The sequence below is a fragment of the Protobothrops mucrosquamatus genome, unplaced genomic scaffold (genome assembly GCF_001527695.2).
Source record: "Protobothrops mucrosquamatus isolate PMUCROS unplaced genomic scaffold, P.Mucros_1.0 scaffold223, whole genome shotgun sequence".
Classification (NCBI taxonomy): domain Eukaryota; kingdom Metazoa; phylum Chordata; class Lepidosauria; order Squamata; family Viperidae; genus Protobothrops; species Protobothrops mucrosquamatus.
In genome coordinates this window covers 248706-269120 of record NW_015386575.1, presented here as the reverse complement: position 1 = coordinate 269120, position 20415 = coordinate 248706, and the positions used below count along the sequence as shown (strand labels likewise).

The following is a 20415-nucleotide window of genomic DNA, read 5'->3' as shown; positions in this document are numbered from 1 at the left end:
GCTTTAAATATGAGAAATTAACTCTTAAACCACCAAAACATATCATTTTTGTAAGAATTATTACATGCATCTTAGTCTCATGCCTAACTACCTATATTTTAATAAAACATTGCCACTAATATCAAAACATTAATTATATTTTACCTTACGTAACTACAATGCACTACACAATTATGCAGAAGGTAACTGGTGATTAGAAAGCCCTAAGGGCCACAGAAATCCACAAAGAAGCTTTAGGAGACAAAAGAGGAAAAAAGAACTTGATAAAGACTGCTCTATGGACAGAGAAAGATGAGCATTGTTGCAAGTGGAAAAAGAATGATAAAACCAAGGACATGAGCAACTATCAAGAAGAAGACATAACCTATTTACAGGCTATAAATCAAAGAAGGATGATTAAACTATGAATCCCACTTAGGTCATTGCACTATATGAATTTGTTTTTTGTTTATTTGCTTTTTTGTTCTAGCAAGCATACTTGCCTGAGAAATACAATAAATAAATAAAAAGACAAATAGATAAATAAACAGATAAACAAACAACTTTGAAGGAAGTAAAGATCATAGTAGTTAGGAGCTGATCCAATCTGGGACAGTCAACTGGGCCCAGAGGTTTAGTTTTCCAAGCTTTTGGACTCATGTTGGGCCCAGAGGTTTAGTTTTCCAAGCTTTTGGACTCATGCTGGAGCCCATCCTCAGGGAACTTCTCTCTCACCAAAATGCCTTCATTCGTTAGGAGTTGAGATTATATTTTTGCTTTGCTTCATTTATGTAAGGTAGAGTTTTGTATGGCAGATAACTGCAGCCTTTGAACATGGTTTAATTTACAGAGCTCCAATTGTTGCACATGCATATTGCTGGCAAAAATTATTCTTCTTGTCTTCTGCTAATAATCTTCATCTTGCTGCTGATTTCCATATGCCAATATGTTGATTTTTCCAAATGCTTAAAAAAATCTTATGCTTAAATCACACCAACACACACTCATGCAAACCACACACACACACACACACACACACACACAAATCGTACAATAGTGCAGGACTTTGATAGTCATGCTTCAATGAAAAGCAATATATAATGTTTATGAGTGAAGCAATTATTTCACTTTTATTTCCTGTCATTAAAACGCTCTTTAGCAAATGACTGGGACTCCATCAAGTTATTTTGTAGCTATAATCTTCTGCGGTTGGATCAAAAGCAAAGGAATTAAAATATTTCCATTGATGATAGCTCTCACTGTATTTCCCACCTTCTTTAGAACATGCAACATTTCTGCTAGCTGACTTCATGCATTTTTCTTTGCAAATTTCTTGTCATACAATTGCATTAGACAAATTTTCAGTTCTGATGGAAGACATAACTCACACTCCCACCTAAATGTAGACAAGAAAAGCCAAAATAGCTCTTTTACAAAAATAGTCAAATATAAGGGATTCAGAATTAGAGTTTGCTGTCCTTTATTCATTATGGAACAAAAAAGGTATAACAAGATTTATATGACTTTAACCAAATTGATCATAGTAAATGGATTTCCATTCTTCTAGTAGGTGCTCAGATGTCAAATATCAAATAATACAAAAACAAGAATAGTCAACAATCAATCTAAACCCCTGTCCTAAATCCAGAAGATTCCGTCCCTAATCATGAGATAAGAAAGCTGGCTATGTCAAGACACAATTGCATCTAGTAAAGCTGCTGGAGAATAAACTGCTGGACACAGCCAGACATGATAAGAGACAACTGTGCTCATGAGGGATCAGAAGTTGCTGATAACTAGGCTTCTTACTAATATCTCCAGAGCAAAGCCCTATCAAAAGTTTCCTGTCAAGTATTGCCAAGAACCTTTCTTGGAAATTTAACTCACTTTGTTTTTAGATTTTCTCTGTTGCAGCTTCTATGAAAATAGTTTGCGTGGGAAATTGCTTATTAGATTTATGAAGTAGCCTGAATTTATGACTTTGAGATACGCTGATTGGGGATGGGGAGAGAGATAGAAAGAGGGATGATGCATGCTATATATGTATAGTTTCCTGACCTATAATATTCCATATTTCCCTTCTATTGATTCTTATCTATCCCTTCAAAGCAATCAGTACCCTTGCATACACATAAGTTCAACAATGGGTCGGATAAAGGAAAAGATACTAAAATTAAATCCAAAAAGGCAGTGGTATTGTTAGCAAACACAGGTAGTCCTCGACTTATGACCACAATTGAGTACAAAATTTCTGTTAAGTGAACTTTGCTCCATTTTACAACCTTTCTTGCTACGATTGTTAAGTGAATCACTGCAGTTGCTAAGTTAGTAACACAGTTGTTAAGTGAATCTGGCTTTCCCATTGACTTTGCTTGTCAGAAGGATGCAAAAGGCGATCACATGACACTGTGACCCCGCAACCGTCATAAATATGAGTCAGTTGCCAAGCATCCAAATTTTAGTCATATGACTATGGGAATGCTGCAAAAGCCGTGAAAAAACGGTCATAAATCACTTTTTAAAGTGCCGTTGTAACTTTGAACAGTCACTAAGAGAACTATTATAAGTTGAAGGCTACCTGTAAAAATCTGGGATTGGTGACTGAGACTCATTTTATTTTACATGAGTTTGACTGGTCCTGAAAAAAGCAGATTCACACTCGGGAATACTACTTGACCATTCAGTATTGGATTTGCAGCCTGCAACTTGATTGTTCATTATACAGGTAGTTCTCATTTAATGAATACAATTGGCACCAGCAACTTAGTCATTAAGCAATGTGGTTGCTAAGTGAAACCGTGACTTTGTTTATGATCTCATTTGGCTGTCCTTTGCTTCAGAAGCCTGTAAAGGTCAGAAAAGTGAGAACTAGTCACAAAGTTATTTTTCATCACTATCATAACTGCAAATAGTTACTAAGAGAGACAGTCACTAAACAAAAACTGCCTGTAGTCTATATATTTTGAAATACATCAAAAAGTTGTAATTAGTGCAAAATGTGGCTTCTAATTGTTTTGTACAGTACAATGTAGACTGATACTACACTAGTTGTCCACTGGAAAGTTCAGCAATGTCAGAGGCCCATCTTTTTGGGATGCAGAAGAGGGATTTCTTCCTTATTGATACCAAACTATCCTCATCTGCAGCATTTAGTTTCCATTCTCTCAGTATTTAAACAAGTGTAAAGATTAATTTATCTCAACAGGATTATAACTGCAAAATGATTTTAGTCTAGATAATATATATATATATACTATTCAATATTAATTTTGATTTGTTTTTAATTCTTTATTACCTGTTCTGGTGTGATTCGTTTGTTTTAATTTTACTAGATACTATATTTATTAGAACACAAAGGCAGGGTATTGAATCAATCAATCAATTGAATAAATCCAAGTGGTATGGATCTGATAATAGCTGCAAACAATAGAAAGAAAATTAAAAGTTTTATTACACATATGGAAGGTTCTAATCATCAGACATGTCATAAATATCAGAGAATTCAGGGATAAAGAATACTTCTAATACTTAATATACATAACTATAATAAAGGTGCTGATTAACACATTAGGCTTAAGCCTATGGACACACTTAGATCATTAGCGACAGATTACAATGACAGAGTAATCTTAGCTGAGAAAGCCAGTTGGGAGCTGGAACCAGTTATACCACATATCACTCTGCTTCATGAATTGTTACAAATATTCTTCAAAGTGATTTTCCTCAATATGTAAGTATGATCTGAGGCCCAACTTCATAGGCCAGACGTCCTATTTAAAAAATGGGCCACATTAAAGACCTAGTCTTTACCCAGGCCTATAGTCCTTCAGCAAATGCACTAGAAGAGCAGTTTCACTAAACTGTGAAGCAAATGTTTAAAATGTTTATCTACAAATACTCTAGAAAACAGTAGCAGCTTAGCATCTTTGTTATCTGCGTTCAAAAGGTGCCACTAGACTGAACTGACATTTGATCAGAAGACGAGATATTTTGGACTGTATAAAGAAGATTGGTAGAAAAGTTTACATTTCAGTTGATTTTGCAGATGTAGCAACTTCTTAGTTGGGTGTCATTTTTTTAGGCCAAGTTTAGTGTAATCAAAAGAATAATCACATTGTTCAAAAATAGGAATTTTAGTTAGGGCAAAGGGTGTTGTGATCAATATTTTGGTATAATCATTTTACCCATTGATGTTTATATGAGGCAGCTATTAAAACAGATTGTGCCTATAGATTATGAAGTTCCCTTCACTTGAAAAAGGTATGTTTCAAATAGTCCTTTGGGTAAGTATACAGTACTTAAATTGTGATACATTTGTTATCATATGCACTTAAAATTATAATAATCCTTTACATACATTTATTTATTTATTTTATTTGTTAGTCAAATTTGCATAGCCACCCTCTCACAAAAAGCAACTCTAGGCAGTGTGCAACCTTGAAAATACACTGATTAGACACAAATAAGAACTAGCGTCGTTCTAATGTTCTACTGTTAAAAGAGACAATTAGAGTATGACTGGCAAAAGGAAGTATGTTGGAAACTGTAATATGAAAGGATGGAGATAGTTGAAGTGAAAACTAATATATCAAGGTTGAAATGTTTAATGGGAGTTTAATGGGCAGTAGTAATAACTTTGAGGAACAAGGGAAGACCTACAACCAAGACAGTGGTCTTAAAGGACATCTTAGTCTGGGGCAGAAAATTATTTGAGAAAGAAATGTATTCAGATTTGCAAGTTTCTATTACTATACTCTTATAATAAAAGCAGCATGAATATTCATACGTTTGGTTCCCTAATATGTTCTTGAAGCAGACAAGAATACAAAAAAAGCAACAAAATTTTCAGAATATTCTTGCCATAGTTTTTTCCCATAGTTCTGAATATGTGACATCTACATTTTTGTTTTTATCTATATGAAGCATATGTTTATGTTTTACTTGAATACATTTCTACTATATTTACCAAAACAAGTGTGATAAAAATATAATTAAAGATAACTTCAAGTTTCAAGAATAATCTACTCAATTTTCCGATGAAGAAGCAAAACTATTATAATGGCTGTAATAATCTCTTCCTGAGGTGTTGTTGAAAAGATTATACTATCGCAGAGGATTTAGTGTTTATTCAAAGTCTCCTGTACTGTGCTTTGAAATCAGTAATTTGGGTGCAATTTGCCTACTACACACGATCTTCAAACAATTGAATATGGCAATCTTATAATCTACAGATGTTATCTATTTATATATATAACATTTGGGCGCCCACCCACCTTGGGACCAGAACAATGGGTGGCTCAAAATTCCAATATAAAAGCAATATCATACAAATAATTAAAACAAAAATAAAATAAAATAAAATAAAATAAAGCCTGGCACTATACCCAAACTCTATTGATACAACTCAAGATACATCTTGCAACTTCAGCTTCACCTTGTCCCAATGCGTGAGGGGAAAGTCAGGTCATCATAGCACTTTCCTGAAAGTAAAAAAGGTAGGCAGTGGCCTGTCGAATTTCAAGGGTAAGGTTGTTCCTTAAGGCAGGAATTGCCATGGAAAACTTATGTTTCATAGATCTCACAATGGCAACATTTAAGGGAAGGGACATGACGTGTACCTATTCTATCCAGTTGGATAGACAACATATCTAACTTCTATTTTCTTACAATATCTGTAATCCCAATTACTACCTTTACTATCTCCTTCCTACTTCATTTTAAACATGGAACATCCTATTTTTCATTTCCTGTAAAAGGAAACTGAACTTTTCACAACGTTGAAAACAATTACTCTTGTTTATACATTTCAAATAATTGTATGGCATGAATTTTGCAAAGAAAAATAATAAAGTAGGAAAGGTAGTATAGAGAGATCATTTTGTGACCATATGTAAATGAACATTATCAGTCTCTTCACTACACAAGTCTGTTCATTTGGGTAGATTCCACTTACTGCAAAGGAGTAGATTCCTTTGAAAAATCTATAGCAGAATAAATAGATATAAATTATAAATAAAACAAATATTGTTAAGTAAAAATATAATGTAATGACCTGTAGCTTAACATTTTTAACCTAAAGAATGCCGTAAGAAAACAGAATATTATTAAATTAAATACATTTTATAGTACATATTATCAGATTTTCTCTTCAAATTAGTGTTATGGGGTTCCTCCCCTTTTAGGAAAGCTCAATCAATAAATCAATGTTATAAAACCTCAGTCAAGCAAAGTAAAACAAAGCAAAATAAAACAAATTGGTTTAACTCTAAATTGGTTCAGTTTTAAAATTCAGAAAACATAAATTTATTAAACATAATTCATTACTATATAAAAATTAAAAAGAAATTAGTAATAGAATGACAAAAATAAAACAGCAAACGTTTTTTACTTTTATATACCTCTAAAAATGTACATAAAAGTAATGTCTTTTTGGACATAGTTCTTCTAGTTACTATGTAGGGTTGGTCAGATTCAGAAATCATAGATTCATTCTAAGACAGAGTCATTCTAAGCAAGTCTCAAATGTACATGTACATTATATTTTCCCCTTTCTAAATAGTCTGTTTGGTCTAATTATTATTTCAAAAATAAAATAACAAATGTAGTGTATTATGTCTTATGGACCATAGATGATATAGATGAGAATGCATGTGATCTTCATAATTCTGATTTCTTGAATTACTGCATATTGTCCTATAGCCAGTGGTGGGATTCAGCTAGTTTGCACCACTTTGGAAGAACTAGTAGCTAATTTTTTGTTGCCCAGGCCCAGAATGGACTTCCGGAAGCGACATCCACACAGAGAACCGGTTGTTCATATATTTGAATCCCACCACTGCCTATAGCTCATTCCTTAAAATTACAAAGCAGCAACTACATGGCAAGAATATTTCATCATCAGTTTCCAGTACAGTATTTACAGCTTACTGACCAACTTACTGACTAGCTGGAAGCATCCTGTAAGCAATTGCATTTCTCCCTAACCTTCTTTTCACAAGGAGAAGACTTATATTAAGTTCAGTGTAATTTTTTCTTTCAGATGGATACCAAATTCAGTTCCAAACCACTGAATATTAAATGGTACTGTTCCAAATGCCAATTCAGTGATGAAAGATGCATCACATATATTATTTCTTTGCATCTTCATGTACTGTAATGGTGACTAGGATCTTTCTCATCCTCCTAATTTTTAACACCATACCTTATTTTCTAAAACCTTTTGGAGTTTGGACTTTAAGGGCTAAAAGTATCATACTAGCTCCTTGATAAAAAAAATATTGTGACCATACTTTTCCTCTTCATTGTTCCCTTCAACAGTAAAGAAAAAAATGAAAATTTACTGAATACAGTCACATTGCACTTTTAATAACTTTTTAATAGTACATGAAACGGATAAGCAAGAAGTAAGCAAAAGAGAAACTTAGGGCTCTGTTGTAAATGAGAGCCAATTGTTTAGAACAATATTTGCTTTGTTCTATGGATAAAGTAGGTTTTATACAGACTTTGCAACAAATTTGAACTCTCATATAGAAACTCATTCTGTTCAATTTATCCTAGAACTGAAATGCTGACAAAACAGAATTCCAAGAATCAGAAGTGATTATGTCCAAGTGTTTTCTATGCCAGACATTTTTTAAAAGTCACTGAACATAGATTTTCAAAGACCACTTCCCAAAAAACTCAACATTGCTTATTCTAGTGACTTAATTTTTTAGTATGTATGTATATATGTATGTATGTATGTATGTATGTATGTATGTATGTATGTATGTATGTATGTATGTCTATATCTATATCTATATCTATATCTATATCTATATCTATATCTATCTATCTATCTATCTATCTATCTATCTATCTATCTATCTATCTATCTATCTATCTAAACTGTTACTGGAATGAGCAATTTTGAGGTTTTTTAAAGTTAATTTTAAAGTATGTAATATTCTATTATTTAAAATATTTTTATGGTAACAACTCTACTATTTCTCCAAAAGAATGAACCAAAGATTTCCATATTAATGAACTATTTATAGTCTTCTTACATAAAAATAACAAATTAAATGGTAAGAAAACCTGAAAACCTGAAATACTGTACTGTAAGCCGGATAGTAATACAACGAATCAGTGGAATGTTAAATTCTCATTAGATTACAAAATTGTAATTAATCATTTTATTAAACAAACTTGATTTCTACATGTATTTCTAACGATGTTTATTCAGAATTTATACCATCACTATTGATTAGAATTATTTCATAGTTAAGTGTCCTTATGACAGTAGCAAATATCATATTGAGTTGTACATTATCATTTTTCAAGATACCTTATGTCATTAAAATGATCAAAACTGCATATGTAACTTAATATGTATATATGTCTCTCTGTGTGTGTTTGTGTGTTACATTACATACTACTTTTATCCAACTCTTACTTTAAGCTGAACGGTACTAAATAGTAAAAGGAATTTATAAAAGTTAAATTTCTAAAAACAATGCAGTTAGAAATTTTGCAGATTTGTTTTTGCTACAAAAATATTTGTCTTAATAGCTAGAGTTGTGAAATATATATTACTATATACTATAATTCAATATTTTTGTTCTAAGAATGTAACGGGAATTAGTTTAATGAAGGCAAACTTCCATCACAATTCTGCTGAAATAAGTTTTGTTCACCTCAACATGACTTCCATAAGACGAGCATAGGATGTCTGCGAAATCAATTGCACTATATAGTATAGAAAGATTCATCTTCCATTTACAACTGGAAGACATTGAACAGGCCAATGGGAACATAGATTTAGGTCAGGGCATTTCTTTTGGAACATCTGATCACAGTTTCCTTTCCCCCCCCCCTTCTTTAATTCGGAGGAGCAAAAAATAACCAGTATTGATTTTTTATTATTTAAACACATGTCTACAAAAAGATTAGAAAGATATGTTTCACTCTGGAACTGTGATGTGACAGTTATCAAAGTAATTTATAAATATAGGCTTTGCTCAAAAAGTTATGATTTTAGGAAAAACTCCTATTCAAATTCTGCATAAGTAAAAGATCTCTTAATTATTTTTTATCAGAAAGAACACTTTAGGTAGTTCATATAAAGTTTCTGCTCTGAACCTGAAGTGAAAAGTTAATTACATTGGATCACTAGCTATTTAGAATGTTAAAAAGGCCCAATCATTAATGGCTAATTCTTATTTTCATGTTCAAAACCATATATAAATTACAACCACTTTATGCTCTATATGATTTATTCAGGGGAACATTTTTCTGTTAAAGAAACCCTTGCTTGCATTAAATGTTTTTACATTTAGCAACTTTTTAAAAAGAAATCTCCAACTGCATCTACTAAGGCATTTATAGTTTATAGTTTAATTAACACAATGAATCAATTAGTTAAACATATTTCTATTCTGGAAATTTTCAGAGTAGATATATATATAATATTTTAATATAAGGAATTGGTTACTGTATTATAATTTGGACTACAGCTATATAATATTGAATAACTACAAAACTGACAAGAATTTGCAGACCTTCAGTTGTTGTTTTTTTAATGACAACTGAAGCTCTCCTAGATGCTTACTTTTTCAACCACTGGATTCAGTTATTGAAAACAGATGGGCATTACTCACATCCACAAATACAAATGTATAGCCCATCCATATACAGTATAAGATCTAATTATAAGAGATATGAAAAAAATTCCACCTATGATATTTAAAAATACACACATGAATCCATGGTGATTTTTTTGAGTGATTTCTTGTTAGCTAATACAAGAACAAATGAAAAATAGTTTGAACGTTCCCAATCATAAAGTACGCATCCTGTAAAATGTGTAGATTTTACAGAGTTTAAATATTCCAATATCAAACACATATTCAACCATTGTAACTTTTTTCTCCCAAGACAGTTCATCTAAACTTTATTTCCACAATATACAATAAGTAATTATATAACTTTAATAAAATATTTTCTTTAAAACTTAAGAGACAAAATTCTAGAAAGGTATTTACTTACTCTTCATTTAGCTCTAATGAATGAAAAACTTAAAGAAACCTTCTGTATCTTGATGTGTTTTGAAGCAAAACTTATCACTGTAAACTGACCCAAATGTGATATGCTTATATTGATTTTCTGGGAAACTATATATATAAGTACAAACCTTCTATACCACTAGGCTCAATGAAACCTATTCTGAATGGTGAGCAGTCTGAAAGAAAGTAAAATGATAATTCCAACAATTTTGCATACCATGAAAAAAGAACCTGGAATGAAAAGGAATGTTTCATGTCCGTGTATAAAGTCATTTTGACATGCCTACACAACTGGTTATGGCAGCTTTCAGAGTAATTCCTCATCACAAAAAAGAAAGAAAAAATGCTCCAGGTTCTTTTAAAGAAAGCTCTCCGTTGGGAAGTTGATTCTGGCCAAGTGCCAAAATCATGTGCAAAAGGGGCCCTCATTACCAATTCATGGCAGCCTTCAACGCTAACAAAAAATGTGACCCAACAGGCTAAAGCAACAACAAAAATTAAAAACTATGAGACAAAGACAACTTACTTAATATTCCCTTCAGAGCTACGTTAAACTTTAGTCATTCAAACCTTATTAGTCCAAAGCTATTCTCAACTGGATTTCAATTTTTCAATCTCTAAAAGTTGAAAGCATGCTTTGAATCTCTTCCCAAACGCCAGGTCTTTTTTAAAAAAAATATTTCTAAGCAATAGCTGAACTACTTTTTTTCCATATTCATGCCTAGAAATCTTTTTCTAAGTAGACATAAGAATATCTACCACATTACTTTCTATGAAAATTCTAAAGCTAAACAGAATAGCACAACATTTTACCAGTTTCTAAATAGAATAAATTCTCATTCAGATTTTAAGGATATATTCATGAAAGCAAGGCAGTTTACTAATATGCTTTTAGCTGAATTTCACTACACAGTTTCTAAGAAACATAAATTTGATAGTCAGCTTACCTAGATGTCGTCTTGCTTTTCTGTGGATCAAAAAGTTTCCTGCCTAAGCACACAGATATTCTTTCACAACCCATAAAGGCCCCTTTTATTAATCCAGGACGGTAACAAACTTCTTTCTGCACCATATTGGGAGCAGGATGCATCAGCTTTCAAGACAGAACACATTTTAATACACAAATGTTGGCAGATTGCATAATACTGAATTGATCTTCAAGAGGGAAAGGACTTTTGAAAAAAGAAAACAAAAAGGGTAAGAGGGTGCGGTTAGATGTTAGGCTATCCCTGAGAAAAGGCCTAGGCTGCACTAGTACCTAAATGCTAGCAGAAGCTTACTGGGAAAGGAGCCAATGGAATGACTTTGTTTGACCCAGCTGCCAATCTTTTCTGAAGCAGTGCGCCAGACTAAACACTGACACTATTTTAACTCAAATCAGGCTACAGCAGCTGTTTGCTTTCCTGCTCTGAGCTATGCACCATGGCTGTGATGACTCTGCATGGCATTCTATCAGGTTAAAATATGTTCCTTGTTTGGTTTGTCATATAGCAGTCATTAAGTTTAACCACTTCCTGTCTTCTGGTAAATGAAAGTTAATATTATATGATCACTGAAACTTCCCATAAATAAAAAATTACCATGGAATTCTAGAGATTATGAAATAATAGAAAGGCTACAAAACTAGTAGCAGCACTAACAATACTAGGACTGCTAAAGAAAACTTCATTTCCACATCATCAAAATATATTGTCTGACATGTTGTTTAAAATGCTTTACCAATAATATATTTCATTTTCAGTTATAGACTAAAATTATATTTTAACCAGCCTACCGTGATGGTGCTGGTGATGATTATGGGCAAGAAGAGATACTCTATCATAGATACTTAGATAACAAGGCCAGACTAAATATATTTTGTCTACCACTTCCTACTTTTGCAGGAAAATTATGGCTACCTTCTGGGCTAAGTAATATTTATGATTCCTTCCTTCAAGAGAAACAGCTTCTGACAATCCTTACTGATACCACACACTGTCTTTTCCAACTATACTCCAACTTCTGTTGTCAGTCACCAGTTTGAGTAGAAGAACATAGCTACAGTCTTGTCTAGCCCTTCTGCTTCATTCTTGCCTGTAACTTTTAAATCTTCTGCTGCAATATTAGTCTTTGTTTTATGAGTCATATTAGAGAATGTAGAGAGATACACCAGGATGTAAATATTCCGCAATTACAACACTTAGATTCTGTGATGTAGAAACTCTTGAATATACTTCATTGTGCATCTCTTGTATCATGTCAGAACTTCACACACTAAGAGGTTTTTCATTCATATGCTTGATGGCTGTTGATGAAGACATGTATTCTGCTGATTGGATGACAGATTGATATTCATAATTACCTGGATTTATCACACTTACAATGGCTTACAATATTACAAACTGAATATCCTGCTTTGCCACAAACTTGTTTCCAATTTCAAGTGCTGAGCATTTAGCAAACAATGTACCTAAATTCAGCTGCTTAGCGTAAACTAGGTTCACATAGAATTAAATTCATAGTCAATCCCTACTCAGTTTTTATTTATTTATTTCTATTTATTTCTTTAAATTACTTATATTCTTACCAATCTCACAAGAGAGACATTATTGACTGCTGTGGAACCTTATAAACTGCAAAGCCATCAGGCTATAATGTTATAAACTTATTTTCAATAGACCTGATTGTTCTAATCTACTTGGCCAGACCAGCGAGTCAGGTTCTAGTACACTTGCAAGCTTGCAAGCCATGGCAAGCCCACAACAATTTATAGAGTTTTTAGCCATGGCATTAAGAGACAGATATTGTTTCAAAGGTAGATAAGTCATGAAAGCAGCAACTATAAGGGTATAACTAAAGGCTGGAGGCAGGACATACAGTAATGAACTTCTGAACATTTCACTGCAGCAAAATAAAACCAGTAGCTTTTTTGCAGAAGTCAACTGTAGTGGCACGATGGTAAGCCAACGAGTCCTCCAGAAAATGTGTTAACACCTTGAATATCTATAACACTTTACATATTCTTTTGTCTGGAGAAGCTCATCTCTTTTTCTGTTGCTTTTTGCCATGAAGCAGAATTTGACAAAAATTGAAGTTTGAGATATGTTTGCTTATTTTGGGATGAAAGACTTATTGAATTTCCAAGTAGCTCTCTCCTGTGGCTGGTTCTAGAAATTACAATTTCTAACATAATAAAATACATGCATTAGACAATTAATATACACAAAGCAACAATATAAAGCAGATGGCAAACATTGGATTCCCTCCTGAATGCTTTAATGCGCCTAGTCTTCTAGAAATATAATAGTAATACATGTTTTTTTTAAAAATCTATGTAATTATAATAAACAGATACAATTTAGATCTGATCTGAATCTAATCATAAGAAACTGAAATAAAACAATTAGAGTATTTTTGCTATTGAAAATAATCTGTAGAGTCAAAAGCTCTATAAATATGGATTCTAATTATTATGTTATTTATGACCTGATTTGAGACTATTTACTTAATGTTTACATGGACAGATCTTGATTTTCATACTTCCCTATATTCTTCTGGTAGAAGTTCTGTGTCATAAATTCCTGAAAAGGTTAAAACACAGCCAACATAATCTAAGCATATTTATTAGCTTATGGTTAATAAATTCAAAGCAGTTTGAGTTTGCCAGGAAAGTAACATGATTCTTTTGTTAGGGAAAAGGTGCAAACAACTTTATCTCAACAAGGCATTTTGCCACTTAACCTGTCTTAAACAGCAAGAAGTTACAAAAGCATTAGAAGCAAAGAGCTTTCCCTCTCTTAAAAGTAAAGGAATTATGATGCTTTATGAAAGTATCTTCCAAGGGGAATTTCACTCAAAATCTAGTTGAAACGTAAATCTCTGAATGTCTATCTATGTGTTTTGTGTGTATGTATAGATAGATGTAGATGATGTAGATACAGACATAAATATAGAGAGAACAGAACAGAACAGAATAACGGAGTTGGAAGGGACCTTGGAGGTCTTCTAGTCCAAGTTGTTCCACTGAGTAATTGTTCTAACTGTCAGGAAATTTCTCCTTAGTTCTAGGTTGCTTCTCTTTTTGATTAGTTTCCATCCATTGCTTCTTGTCCTGCCTTCAGGTGCTTTGGAGAATAGGTTGACTCCCTCTTCTTTGTAGCAGCCTCTAAGATATTGGAACACTGCTATCATGTCACCCCTAGTCCTTCTCTTCATTAAACTAGACATACCCAATTCCGGCAACCATTCTTTATAGTTATGGATACAGATGTAGACATAGATATTGATATCTAGATATCCTGAGCTTTTTTAAGTCTTTAGTATAAGTAATTCATACAAAAAAGAAATATTGAAGAAATTTTCACAAACAGGATAATCTAAATATCACATTTTTCTCATTTATTGAAACAGATCTAACAGAAATTCACATATATTTATAATTACACACACCACACACATACACACACATACTGACACAAACACATACACACATTCAAACATTTTAGTTTTGACACCCAGATAACATTTATAAGGGTTATTTTAAATATTGTGAAAGATACTAAAAATTAAAAGAAAAAAATTCATCAAATATAGAGTACCTACATGTTTTACCATGCAGTTTCCTCCCCCCCAGGAATAAGCAGTGTAATGCACTGTAGAAAAATGAGTAAGAAATAAAAATTAAAGAAGAGACAGAAAAATAAAGAAATGAAAACACATTTAAAATGAGTTTAATACTATTCATGATTTTATATCTCTGTACCACTTCATGTATGTTCTTACTTTTTTTGTTGAGATTCTCCTCAACTGTATTAAATATACATTTCTTGGTCTTTCTCTTTCTGTCTCTTGACCCATTCATTCTTCCTTTACACATGCACTTTAACATACACACATATTTTTGCAGTTAAATCTTCATTAATACACTCCACATGATCAAACTAGCTAAATACACATCTTTTGCTGTGCTCATACCTTCAATGTACATTCATTCAGCATCCATAAATTCTTGATCTGGTTTAATCAAACACATTTCTTAAGTATCATATTCACACTGTATTCAACTTGTTTTTATGTTTTTTTTTCTCAACATGGTCAATTCTCACTACCATATAAAAATATGGACATAAAAATGTTCTTATACATTACCATTTTTCCCACTTTTGAGAAACATTCATTCCTCATAGTACACCACCTAACTTCCACTACTTTTCTAATAGTATTTATATGTTTTAATTTTTTTCTATTCATATCTCCATCTCTAGTAAACATTCTATCAAAATACACAGAATAATTTGTGCTCGCTATTTATATACAACATCAATATTTCTCTGCATTTTCTTGCCAAAGACTAATCTTTGAGAGAATAATTATCTCACACGTGGGTTAGAAGTTTATAACATCTCTGAATTGCCAGTATGCAAACAACAATATGTTGCCAGCAAGAAAGCCTTAAGAGCAGACATCCTAGCTTTCATGGAAGAGTAGGTACATGCTTGGGACAAAAAACGTCACTGATTGTGCCAAAGGCATACTGGCCAAAATGGAGCAAAATGGACCAGTATTAGTTGTGATTTATGTATGTCTGTATATATGTCTGTATATTTGTCTGTATATTTGTCTGTGTGTGTGTGTGTGTGTGTGTGTGTGTGTACTATATAGTATATATGTATATATATATATATGTAATACACATACACACATACATCAGCAGCTGGCCTCTGGCAAGTGTCAAAACCACCATTATGGATGAAATCCAGAACATCCGGGTCATCAATAGTGATTTTTCGTTCTATGGGTTTGGTATTTGGCACAGACAGATAAAGTACTTCAACAATGTTCAGGCTAATAGTCAGGCTGTAGCATGCAGCAACTTCTGAAAAGTTGTTCAGCATGAACTATAGATCATTGTCTTTGTATACTAGGCATCAGCAAAGAGGATTTCTTGAATATTGTATGGAGCACTTCATAAAATTGTATTTCCTCAAGCAATGAAGAATAGAACAGAGCAGAGCAGAGCAGAGCAGAGCAGAACAGATAGGACTGGAAGATATCTTGGAAGTCCAACCTCTAGTTATGGAGCACTCACAAATCCAGGAAGCAAGCTGTACCATCTTACTGTAAGGAAAATTCTCCTTAGTTCCAACTTTGATCTCCCTCTGATGAGCTTTCATTCATTGCTTCTTGTCCTACCCTCAGGTGCTTTGGAGAATAAGTCAAGTCTCTCTTCTCTGTGACAGCTCTCAAATACAGGAAAACAGCTATCATGCCACCCCTACACTTTCTTTCATTGGGTAGGCATACTTAGTTCTCTTAACTGTTCCTCATATGATTTAATCTCTATACCCCTCATCATTTTTGTTGCTCTTCTCCACAATTTTTCTAGGTTCTCAGCAACTTTTTTCTATCTTGGTGACCAGAATTGGATGCAGTATTCCAAATAACATCATGGTTACTTTAATGGTAAAAGTAACCTATTTCCGATCTCTTTGAAGTTCTGCATTTTTTAAAATGTGAAATTGTATTAGAAAATATCTTTATCTGCATTCTGTAGCTGTCCTTGAATGGATCTCCATATTAGAATATACAGTATGTATTAGTCTACTTTCTTCTTCTAGGCTGAAAGAGTGTGAAAATAGCTTACGTGTTTCAGAAGGAATTATTCTATAAAAAGTGTAAGAGTCATTGATTAATCAAAGACTTAAAATACTTTCTACCAATCCACAAGCAACTGTGCATTTTACTTCATTTACAGCATATTAATTTAGGTTTATAACATTATTATTATAAAAAAAGAAAGTTTCCACTGGATATAGAGCTATTGAGCTAACAATATATTTCAACATAATTATGAAATGAGAATAAATGTAATCTGCCCTTCCTTTGTTTTTATACCTAATTCTACACATTCATAGTACAAACTAAAACCAAATCATATTTGGTTAAATAAAAAGAAACAGAACGGTAAAAGTTAGTAAGAAACTGTATCATGCCCAACAACCTGGTACTGTGCAATTAATTACAATTTATCAAGGATATAATAGATAGATAAGGAAATACTAGATGAACATTTTATAATATAGGTAATCTTCACTTACTGACTAGTCATTCAGTGACTGAATTAGAAGGTGTGATGATGCTGAATAAGTGATACTTAGAACCACTTTGAAATTCCAGCCATTGCCACATAGTCAGATGATTGTTGATGTATGCATTTGGCAAACAGTTCACACTTACAATAGTTGCAATGTCTATGGTCACATAATAGCCACTTGCGACTTTCTCTGCTGGCTTCGGTTAAGCAAAGTCAGTGGCAAAGCTGGCAGGCAAGATTCCAAGTTGCTCTAGTAAGCACTCCTTCCCTCCCACCCCGATCTTCCTGAATATCACATCACTCTTTTCTTTCCCCATCGTCCCGTAATAAGCCCCATTCTATCCTCTTTTTTCTTCGGGCTCCTTTTGCACATGCTGCACATGCTCCTTCCTCAATCTCCTTCCCTTGGCCCTCCTTCACATGCACTAAATCAAGCCTTCCTTCCCTCAGCATCCCTTTGGTTGCTCACACCTTAAATAACAGTCTAACTTTGCACACCTTGCCAAGCATAGGCAGGCACTAATACTGTCCCTGTCTATCCTTGACCTACCTGGAATCACATGCACCTGGCTCCCCAAACTTGCACATAGCCTGTGTAGGCCTCTCAGGATCTCCCACACACCATCCCATACATGAGACTCCTACCACTTCCCACTTAGCAACCTGTGCATCTTAGAAATAGCAATAGCACTTAGACTTATATACTGCTCCATAGTGCTTTACAGCAATCTCTGAATGGTTTACATGGGCCTCATTTTACATTCTAACCACTGTGCTACCAGGGTTCCTTGGTGTTATGATGACAACTGGGACTATCTGGATTACCATTGTTAAGCAATGCCATCATGTGATATCAGTCTTTATGACCATCACACTTAGGAACAGTGCAGTGGTGGGATTCAAATATGTGAACAACCGGTTCTCTGTGTGGATGCCACTTCCGGAAGTCCATTCTGGACCTGGGCAACAAAAAATTAGCTACCGGTTCTGCCAAACTGGTGCGAACCAGCTGAATCCTACCACTGGAACAGTGCTCCAGTCCCACTTGCTATTATAATCTATCTATATTTTAAGTAATCTGCTTTTTTTACACTGATGTAGGCTTGACAATAAAATATTTGCATTTTCCTTTTATGAAGAAGGATCAGATCTCCAGTCATTAAATAATCATATCATATTATGTCTCTCAAAAATGCATACAGGCAAAATAAAATGGAAATGCAATTATAATTCCATTAATTTTTCAGGTACTTTAATAAGAGTTTTAATTAACTGAATAATAGTTCAATGGTAATAGATTATTTGTAAATTATTATTTTTCAAACCAGTAGAAAAACCAAAGAAACCAAAGAAAAACCATTTTTGGTGACTAACAATTCTTCCCTTAATTTTTATTTGTATGCTTTGGATCTTTTATTCTATGACACAATTTTTATTGAGTATATAATACATATAAGTAGAAGATTGATACTTTAATAAGAGTATTAACATTATATAAAATACATCAAATCACCAGAAAAGGAGTACTAATAAAATTTACTGTTTCAAAAGAAAATAAATAGAAAAATCTGCAGGGACAGACCAAAGGTCCATTAAGCCAACATCCTATTTCCAAGAAAAGGATTCCAAGTTTTCATATGTTTTTTCAGATAATTTTATTAACAATCATACATGTAAAGGATACAAGTCAATGCAAACTGCAAAAAATACAAAAAAAAATATAAAAGAAAAAGGAGTGTGAAAAAAGAGATAGGAAAAGAAAAAAAGTAACTTTTACCTTCATCCCAGCAGGTAAAAATAATTTTACACCTCATCACTGCCTTAAAGAAAACATAATTTCTATTCTCCTGAGAACCCATCTCTTAGGTAAGAAAAACAAAACCAAATGCTACTTCAATCAATCACATCAATCAGTCTTTATCAGCAAAAGTCCAGCACAGGTAACCAGATGTAATCATTTTCTTCATAATCTCTCTTCTCCTCATAGTTCATCTCTTGGATAAGAAAAACAAAGTCCAAATACTCCATCAATCTTTATGAGAAAAGGTTTAGTAAGGGCAACCTGATATATTTTTCTTCTTTTAGTCCTGATCAAACAAGCCAGTCTTATAAATCTTCCCTGATTTTTTATTCTTTGGCCCTTAAAAAAAAAAAGCTTCAGAGGTAATTTGCTTCTCATCTGTGTTTCAAAGTGAAAATCTTTCAGAACTTTAACAGATTTCTTTTTTACTCATATTTAAAATTTATAGTTTTGTTTGCCATTTCTAAAAAAGTCCTTCCAAATTTTGGCAGAGCTCTTTTGTATAACCAAAGGAAAAAATAAGTATTCAAATCACTATTCTGACTTTACAGTATGTCTGTTCATCTCCTTTAGAGAGTCATTCAGTCATCTGTCATTCCCAATTTGCATTGCATGTAAGTTACCCCTCAAATTAATTTCGTAAACACTCATTGCATCTCATTCTCATTTTACAACTTCATGAGAACATGTTCTGTCAATTTTGTCAGCTGTCTGATCTATTCTATCCAAAATCTTAGTAGAAAAGTATTCAAAAACTGCACTAAGGATTTCTGCTCCATTTTATTTATCCCCTGGTTCTAGAATCAAGTGTTAAAGACACCTTATCATAAACAAACAAACAAACAAAAATAATGTCCATTTTCCCATGAGGAAATAGCTTCTAAATAATTCAGTTATAATTCATTATTCCTCTGATCCCTTAATCCATTATTAACTTTCCAAAATTCATATACTAAGCAAATATACATTTGCCCATATATTTTTAAAACTTTCAAAATCAAATTTACCATTGTCTTTTCAGAAGACAGAAACTCATCCAATGAATGAAGTGGACACTTGCCAGTCTGAAGGAGTTTGATATCTTTAATATGCAAAGAAACATATACATATACATATACATATACATATACATATACATATACATATACATATATATATATACATATACATATACATATACATATTCATATACATATGTATCCCAAAACGTGATTAGGATATAAGGTTCAGTTTGCTTTGAATTTAATTTAAATCCCAACTCTTACCTACCCATTAATAAACTGCCCATAAAAATGAAGTTTTCACAGTCTACTCATGAACAACTGTCCGGAGTCATATGGATAATCTCAGTGATCTCTCCTTTGTTCCTGAAAGATTATCATTAGATCATCTGAGATCCCGCATCCAGAGATGATTCTACTCATAAAATTGTCCTGCTAGCTAACAAAACCATCAGAGCCTTTGTTTGCCATGCACATACAAGAATTCTTTCAAAATCTCATTTCTTTTTTTTTTTTTTT

The 20415-nt window shown here is 32.9% G+C and overlaps 1 long non-coding RNA gene across 1 annotated transcript; it reads right to left on the bottom strand.

Moving 5' to 3' along the window:
- Positions 1-1013: 1013 nt before the first annotated feature.
- LOC107285862 lies at positions 1014-10233 on the bottom strand. The gene is made up of 3 exons (XR_001548839.1): positions 10006-10233; positions 3275-3396; positions 1014-1375 (listed from the first exon to the last, which is right to left on the bottom strand). It is a non-coding gene; the product is annotated as an uncharacterized LOC107285862 (long non-coding RNA).
- Positions 10234-20415: the final 10182 nt, after the last annotated feature.